Genomic DNA, 9332 nt, shown 5'->3' with positions numbered 1-9332 from the left:
AGTATGATATTAATGCTACTTTCCATTCAGACACTCTCTGGTTTGTGAGCTCTAGCATGGTTTTGTAAAACCTGGTTGCCTAATTTTTGTTTGGTGGTTGTGGGCAGCGTTGTCCTGTTTCATCCTATGTGTGTGTTTGACTGTGTGTATGAATGTGAATTCAGCTAAAGAGGTTTTCATTTCTCCTTCTAGATATCATAATGCCTAAAAACTTCAGAGCCCTACATCAAACAGTTCTTTTTATTATAGATGGTAGGTGCCTTCACACAGTCCTGCTCGGGCTCCTCGAAAGCTCGTATCTCATCTTTTGAGCTTTCACCTTCCTGCCGGTGGTTGTGGGCAACGTCGGGTCATGTTCAAAAAATTTTCAACCCAATTTCATCAATCTCCTTAATTTCCTAAAACCCAATTATCTGCAAATTTTTCATCGCAAGCTCCCTTGTTGCAATAAAATGTGGAAGCTGCTCCTTGAAAAGAAAGTCTATGCAGTGTGTTAGTCAAACCCCCCTCAGATGTGACATCACTAGAAAGCCCAGGATGTCCTCTTGTCAGTACAGTAAGGCTCAAATACATCACATAAATTGTGCTTGACGCAGAGCTCTCAAAGCACGTCCTCCCACAGAGGACAAGAATGAATGGCTGGGTCTTGTGCCCATTATCAAGATGGCAAATTGCAATTGTAATTTGATGCACACTGAACCACCTTATTAACATTTTAATGCTAATTATGAGAATGTTGATGAATTAATTATCTTTAATGAATCTGTTAATATTTTTAAAAAATATTTTAAAAGATGGAAACGGGAAGTGCATGGTCTTTTGCTAACTGGTGAGTTAAATAAATGTTTTGGTCTTTGTCTTCTTTCTTTTGCAGATGACTGATTATTTGTTCAAACATTAAGACTATAATGAAAAAGACAAACAAACAAATAAAACCCCCCAACAAAGCCCCACATTATCAATTTACTGCGTAATTCTGTGATTACTTGGATCTGTGATGACCGAGTTGAAAAAAGCAAAGTATTTTATTTATTCATCGGTTTATCTGTTCAAACCCAGAGATTTCAGTTATCATGTTGACTAATGACAATATTTGCATTATTACAAATGAGCTCTTTTCTTTTTTTAGCATTGTCAGTACAACTGACTGAATGCAGAGCAGTATCAGATGATGGAATCATATATTAATCATGCAATTCTGTCTTCACGCAGTATATCAGTTAATTGCACATTTTCATTCTTTATACAGCCAAATTGGAGCGCTGTCTACCAAACATGCAGTTAGTTTGTGTATTGGTGCTGTGTGTGTCCAAAATTAAACTGCAGAGCATTCTTTGTCAACAGAGTAACCTCTGGACAAGCGATGTTTAGAGAGAGGAGATTAGATTAACGCTTGCTCGGGCGCTAATAAATCTGAAGTCATGAATAGAGAGGGAGATTATGCGCGAAGGAGAGAGAAAGTAGAAGAGAGGGGATTTTCTTTTTAAAAAAAAGCACAAAACTGCTAGTAATTTCACCCATGACAGAAGTTGAGCAGAGAACTAACAGGAAGTCTTCTCCCTCAAGAGGAAACCAAGTGTTGTTACTGTAAAAACAGCTGACCTCGTGCCTTTCTGTCGGGAAGGAATGCACGCAGAGGAGACAGACAGAGAGATAAACAGGAATCATACAGTACAGAGGATCACCCTCCAGTGCAGACGCACGGGCTCTCTCTCTCGCTCCCTCCCTCTCTCACTTTTTCTCTCACTCGCCCACTTAGTATCATTTCATCTCTCTCTCCCTCTCTCTCTCACCACACTCTCAGTCGCTGAGCTCTAACGGATGGGGATACACCGCCAAGGAGGACTTAGGGGTGAGAAGTGTGTGTTTCTTCTCTTCTCTGGTGTGTTTTCGTTCTCTTCCGCCTGGCTTCCCTCATGAGCTGTTAATTCCAGCCCTGGTCTTGAGGATGAGGAGGATCTGTTTGTGAGGAAGACGCAACAAAGGAAGAGAGAACAAGGAGCAACAGGGTGGCAAATTCTGCAAGCGGGAGTGAGCAAAAAGATCTTTTCTTTTTCTCCAGGCTCAAGCAAGGTTGGTAAGGGAAGCTTCTTGTTATTGAAATAAACAGTGCCTGCTATTATTGTTCTATGTCTATTACTTAGTTTAATTTCTAACAAGACATATTTAAAATATTTCCCTCCCTCCCTTAGAGCTTCAGTTAACTGTCCCTGCAGAGCATTTTTCTAAATTGAGAACATTTAATTTTTTTTAAAGTGCCTAGAAACATTTGAGTCATATTTCTTTCTAATAAAGCAAGTCCCCAGGTTGGATACTCAAGTGTCACTACAGGTCAAAACTACTGTGTAATTTCCCTAAGGCATACAGTACAATTCTCAGGTGGAGTCTCCCGTTAGCAAGGTGGCGGAGACTGAGCTTCAGGAAAAGGCGAGGACAGCTCGCTCTCATCGCCACTCCTCAGCTGTCACTTTGCACAGGAGGCAATTAAGCGGGATTGGCAGCTGACGCTGCCGGTAACTTAGAAACAGGCATGTGGGAGACACATGGTGGCACATGATAGGATTTAGAGGAGGAAGGAGATTCCTTTTGTTCGTTCACACAAAATCCTGCTCCTCTGTGAAAAATCCTGCTCTCGCCTGGGTGTCTGAAACCTGGCCCACAGGCAGCAGTTGCGAGCTTTTATGATTTTGCTCAACAGTGAACATTGTTCAAGTGTGTTTACTCTTAAGGGTATGTGCGTAGACAGAGTGCGCATGCTATGTGTGTGGCTGTGTGTTTGTTCTAGTGTGGACTGGATGTATTGAGACTCTCAAGTGAGCCCTCACCTTTCATTTCCATGAGTGGAAGAAATTATTCAGTCAAACAAAAGAAGCAGAAAAATTATTTTAATAAACACCACACCTCCCTTCCAAATATTGTGATTACTCTGTGAATCATTGGGTACCTTTGGGTAATTTCTGTACCCTATGAATGAGCAGTTTTATAATTTGCATAAATAAATAGGCTCCCCAAGGACTCTGGCTTTGTTTTGCTTTTGCTTACTTACAATATGTGAAACCTTTGAAGAGCTATTCTGCTGACTATTTGTCACAAAACCTTCTTGCTGCTGTTTTCCGGCACTTATAGAAGAAGTGTGCCTTCAGATGCAAAGGTTGGCCTCTGTCTGGTGGCAACAAAGGGGCTCTGATGGAGGCTTAAGGGAGCCGATGAGCCATGAAGTTTGTTAAATATTTGGGTTTGATGGGCAGTTTGATTAAAAATGTATTCTGGGAAGACGCCAGGGAACAAAGTATTGTGTTCACAGTGTAAACACAGGTGGAGGCATGAAAGTGCAGTTGGTCTGGACTGTGCGTGTATGTGCTTTGACACAAAAGAAGGGCTGTTGCATCAGCCAAAGTCTACCTTATATTCATTTCAGTGACAGGAAAGTGGTGTGTTTATATAGAAACCCCTAAAGTGAAACATTTTGCTCTTAAAAAGGATTGCCCAGCAGCACACTAGAGCATTGTGTTTAGTCCTGGACTTCACATGTTTGCGTCACTCACACACAGTCTCCTCCACAGGCAGGACAGGACATAACCATGACCGTCAGTCATTACTTGAGCACAATTTCCTCTGTCACCTTGTCTCAAGCGCACCCCGCCACTCTACTGCGCCTCACAGGGACAGCCATGCTGAGTCCATCGGTGACCAGCTGACTGTCACTGACTTTTCTGACTCAGAAAAGTCATTGACATTGAAAGGGTACTGATGTGTGCATGCTGCGTACAGTATACACACTCTTATTTCACCAAGGCATATACTTGAATACACACATCCGTGCACAAACGTAGACACACACATACACGTGCTCACATCAGCAGAGGTGGAGCCAGCAGAGGCGTCGTGACCACTGGCTTGGCAGGAGTCCTCAAGGTGAAAATTTTTAGTGAGGAGCATTTCAAATTCAGAACAGATGATCAGACCGGTGTTGAAACTGCAGAGTAGCTGGCGGCACCAGATGCAGACAATCTTTTGGCAGAGGAAGAGTTTTTGGTGCCTGAGTCTCAGACATAAAAAGTCAGAGGCGCTGAGCTGAAAAGAATACAACTGTGGTTATCACTGTGTTACGGACGCTGGTTCTTATCGCGGTCCAGATGAGGCACAAAACCTCAGCTATACGACCGTCATCACAGCACACGTAATCCAGCCATGTATCTAGACATAACAGAGTGCAGACAGAGAAGGTTATTTAGAAGTAAACACAAAGTCAAACGCCGTTTCAGAGTCTCTCTCTGGTCATTGCGAAATTGATGTTTATTTCCCACTAAACGGAAGAAAGCTTTGAACATTGAGCACTGAGCATAAAATACTGGGTAATATTTACTTAATATAAGCCAAGAAGCTACTTATCAGTTCTTTGCCATTAATTCAGTTCAATTCAGTTTTATTTCTGTAGCGCCAAATCACAACAAGAGACGCTTCACGGAGCTTTATATTGTAAAGTAATGACCCTAAAATAATTGAGATAAGTATACACAATGTCACAATTTAAACTCAATAATAAATCTTATTTGAATATCTTCTAATTGCTTCCCACATCCTGAATTCCAAAATAGACATATTCTGAATGTGCAAAGACAAAATAACAGCAAAAAAAACCTCTGAAGTGAACAACACAGACGCACAAAGAGGCAGAAAAGCTCCAGTGAAGTCAGCACCACTCTAGGTTTACAGGCGACTGTAACAGCTTGTCATGAACTACGGGTCAAAAAAAAGAAGCTGTCCTGCACAGTTAGGACAATGTTCATTATTTTGTACTTGCTATGTTTGATAAAACAACAGCAAAATTAAAAAAGAGTAAATGGGACTGATTGAAACTTACCTTAGTTAAGCTGTGGTCATAAAAGAAAAAAAATGAAAGGAAAAACTTTCACTGGTAGTTTCAGCTGTGAGTTAGATCAACCTCGTCCCTCTTTGAAGTAACCTCAATGTTTGCGTTAACATTGAGGTGAATTTCCGTAATACTTTTCTTGTTAAAGGGCAGCTACAAACCACATCGCTGCCAATTTACAAACCACATTGTTGCCTGTTTGACATTTGTGGGCAGGACACTCTACAGGTGGAAGTGGCCACATGAAGCGCACACACAGGCCACAAAAAATAAAATGAGAATGGGGAAAAAAAGGTTTATTTTCACACTGTATGTTTATGTAAAAAGTTACAGTTTTACCATTAAGTAATGATAATTATAATCCCTGATTTAACTTGTTGAATACTTTGTCCAAACGCACCCAAGCATCACATTTTTATATTTTAGAAGCTGTCTTGATATTTTTGCCTCAACGGTTAAACGATTACCAAATTGTTAGTAGTAAATGTGAATACTGCTTGCGAGACGGTCTGTCTTTATTTCACTGAGAATTTAGTAGAGCCAATTTTAATGTTAGAGTGATGTGCACACGATCCTTTTCTTTCATTAGAAGTCAAATTACATTCTGACTGTTGGTCAATCTTACCGCACTTTCAACCCAAAGTAACTTCTGACCACATCATTCAGGTACGCTCGAGCATGAAAATCCCTTTGGACATTTTCTTCTAGTTTTGATTGCCTGCTATTTGAGTCATTTCACTTCAGTGGTATTTAAAATTAAATACGTCTTTTAAAAAAACCACCTAACCCAAAACACTGATCTACTTTTTACTTGCACGCTGAAAAGAACAAAGACTTCTATCTGATGTTCCAAGTGGACTCGATGCCCTTATCCACTACACACCCTGCAAAAAAGAAAAAAACAATCATGAACATTTTCCAGCTGTGAGTATAACTGATTAATATTGCAAACAGCATGCAGCAGTAGCAGCCAAATAATTACACTGTCCAACCCAAAATAAACAGCAACACGTAGTCACTCTGTGAGCTCAGAAATGTCTTGTTTTCCAATCTGTGGTGCAGAAAACTGCATTTATTTGGTTAATCCGGTCTGTCATCGATAAATCTCTCTGCATGGTTTACGCCGAGTTCCCCTGCCCTGTTTTGCCTCTGTGTATGTGTGCTTTTATGTATGTTTTATCTCCACATTCATCTGTTTTTGTGCGCTTGTTAGTAAGACAGTGTGTGCAGTATGCATGTATACGTTTCTACAGCTGAGTGAGTAACAACATAACTGAGCCCTTGCATGTCCAACTTCCCCTCCATATCAGAATCCACCGATATGCAGGGGAGATAATAATCACCACTGAGATAATAAGCAGAGGCCTTTAGGGCAAAACATGGCTTGTGCTCATCAACTGTATGCATTCACTTTCCCTCTGTGTGGCCCCTGTTGTACTTCAATTCTGTAACAATGCCAAGGGCGGAAAGCCAGAAGTCTTATTATATTACTTCTAATATTAGTAGCTTGCTTGTAACTATCTGCATCCCGAACCCTTTATGTGGACATAAACATGCACTTTTTTACTCGTATGCATAGGTGCAACTGGCAAAATGGCCCATTAAACATTCATTATTATCTATAAGCACTAATATGAAGGGGTGAGTTTAGTTTTTTTCCTTCACATCTGTGCTTTGCTTTGAGGTCTGTGGCTCTGTATTGTTTTTTGGTTGTTGTTTTTTTGTCTTTTCCTCCCTCAAGGGGGGTGGGGGCGTTTGGCATCAGGAAGGCATTTCCTCTTTTTTTTCAGCAGCTTCTGAAATTAGAGGCTGAAAGAATAATCGAATAAGAGACAAGCTGTTGAAATTCAGAAGCAGGTTCACCCAGTGGCTGTTTTGAATATTAATGCAGTGTTTGCTCTGTGTATGTGAGTGTATCTCCGGTCAACACAAAAGGGAAGAAAGAAATCACATTAATGCAGACTCCTTTGAGCATTAATCCAGCTGAAACAGTTAAATCGTGGATGAGGGATACTTCACAGGAGAATAAAGGAACTTGGGGAAATCAGAGGTTGGGAAAATATTAACTTGAGCAGAGTCATTATTCAAATTAGTATCTGTGCATGTTTATTCCTGTACATAAAGAAAAGCCAGAATTTTTATATTGTAATATTGTCAGTCTGTGACACCTTAGTTGAGGGTTTGCAGTGTAGATATTTATATATCCTTTGGCTTTTAAACTCATCATATAATATGATAACTAAAAAAAAATTGTGTCACCAGTCTGGTGTCTGATCATTGATTAAACAATGGACATCACACCACCGAGTAAACATCTGTGCATCCCTGCGGCCACAGTGACCTTTGAGCACATTCCCATGCGTTCATCTTTTAACATTTGCTCCAATTTTAAAGAAATTCCCTCAAGATTTTTAAGAGATATTTGTAAACATACACGGCAGACCCAGTGGCATTTTGATGCTTTTTATTAAAGCTTTGACGGTTGCTGTCCACAATACTCACAGAGCTGCAGCTCTCCCGCTGCCCGCTCAACATTACCACAACAACCCCAACCACAGGACCCAGTACAATATTTAATTCGGCGGGGCATGATTGCAGATGCTGTGCAGGTGCGCTCGCCTCCTCTGCACGGCACCGCAGGCCACGCCCCGCCACAATATTAGATTTACAATAATGGGAAGATCTTTGGTATGAGTGGACAAAAGAAAAACAACCTCGGACCACAGCTCTCATTCTCAGAGGTAATCTTAATATTGACTTATTGACATTTATGCATGACCTCATACTTCTCAGTAATTGGTGCAGCAGCATCCGACCTCTGACCTTGCTCTTGTGCTTTAACAAAAACACATGGATGCTTCATCGACTTGAGTTTAACCTCCAGTTCCGCCTCTCCACCGCATCACCCGTGGATCAATGTTATGACGTGACTAATAACAAGTGGAAACCTGTGGTGATCAACATCTTTCCACATAAATCTGTGTTGTTATTTAATTACAATGTGTGATCCAGTGTATCATAAACCTGAGGGGAAGCTTAGTCAGTGAAATCAAACGTAATCTACTCAAAACCTAATCACCATCAGATCATTTAGAGATTTTGCGAACAAAACCATGTGTATTTACTACCACTTGAGGTGCGATGATTTTAAATTGCTGCACTCCAGCAACTTTCGACGAGCACAGTAAATATAAGAAAGTGTCTTTACACACTGTGCCTATGCTGTCATATAAAAGCATATGTTATTTCACAGTGTTGTAAATAAGCAGCAGAGAGAGGAAACTCTTAGAGAGTTCAGGCAGAAAGAAAACAAAACGGAGCTGCATGGGAAAAAAAAATCTTAGTAAATGTGTGACACGGGGAACCAAAGCCCCGTTTGAGAGCAGCGAAGAAATTTGGTTTAGGAGCATATTAAAATAAAGTGCAAGTTGTTGTTGTCATGCACTCAGTTGTTTTTCCTTTGCAGACACACAGCTTTTTATTTCTACTGTGGTAGGAATCCTGCAGTTTTAATGACGGCACCAGGTTTGAGTCCTGGTACAAATCTACATTTTCCTCACCTCATAATAGGAATCACCCCAAATAATTGGGGAAATGGAGAGCAGTGAAGTCTCCTGCTCTTAACAGCCTCCATATGTAACCGTATGCCTGCCTGACCTCCCTTCCTCAGAGGTGTTACAGGAAGAGGGAGCAGCTGTGACAGACAGCTGTGATGCGATTGGAGTGAACAAAGGGTTAAACGCTCAATTCAGACGCTTACAGATGATAACAGAGCCAGAGGTTCAGAAGAGCCTCTGTCACTTTGGCTCAACCATGCAGGAAAGAGAAAAAGCTTTTATCACCAGATAAAATGAGCGTGTTGAAGTAACGGTATATAAATTCATCAGTGTCAACGAGAAGTGGCAAATAAGGAGACTGACAACAGCTGAGCACACAACTTCTGGATTATGCGCACTTTGTTCTCACAAAACAGTAACTTTTCTCATTGACATTCGTTAAAAGATGAAATAATGTCAAAATGTCACATATATAAAGAGCTAAATTAAACCCCCAAGTTTAGATGTCATTTTTTATGTGTTTGTGTGTGTGGAGGATTAGTTAAGCATTACTTAAAGTAAATGTGTTTTTTTGCAGGATTTCCTGCAACACGTGGACTTCTAAAGGTCTTTTCTACTCTAACTGAGCACTCAAAGTGCTTTTTAAAAAATATACAACATGTCTCATTCACCAAGTCACACAGACATACTAACATTTTTTCTATACCTAAGCACTTTGTTTAACATTCATGTACATACTCACAGTCACTTGCATGCAATGGGGGCAACTCAGGGTTCACTGTCTTGCTAAAGAATGTTTTGACATGCAGACTTGAGTAGCCTGGAAAATCCTATCCTGACTGGTAGACCACAGCTGCACACACCTTTTAATTTTTAAAAGGTACATGCAACAAAATCCTCAA

The 9332-nt window shown here is 40.6% G+C and overlaps 1 protein-coding gene across 3 annotated transcripts in view; it reads left to right on the top strand.

The window, feature by feature from the left end:
- Nucleotides 1-1265: 1265 nt before the first annotated feature.
- The window catches only part of shisal1b (shisa like 1b), a 38780-nt gene continuing 30713 nt past the window's right edge, over nucleotides 1266-9332 (top strand). The window contains exon 1 of one of the 3 annotated variants that reach the window (XM_085165671.1): nucleotides 1266-2077. The gene's annotated coding sequence lies outside the window, so the exon portion shown is untranslated. The remainder of the gene's footprint in view (nucleotides 2078-9332) is intronic. The other 2 variants (XM_085165670.1, XM_085165672.1) reach the window with 2 other exon arrangements.

Source organism: Neolamprologus multifasciatus, chromosome 7 (genome assembly GCF_963576455.1).
Source record: "Neolamprologus multifasciatus chromosome 7, fNeoMul1.2, whole genome shotgun sequence".
NCBI lineage: Eukaryota > Metazoa > Chordata > Actinopteri > Cichliformes > Cichlidae > Neolamprologus > Neolamprologus multifasciatus.
Note: the sequence above shows the minus strand (reverse complement) of the source record. Positions and strands in the feature narration are given on the sequence as shown.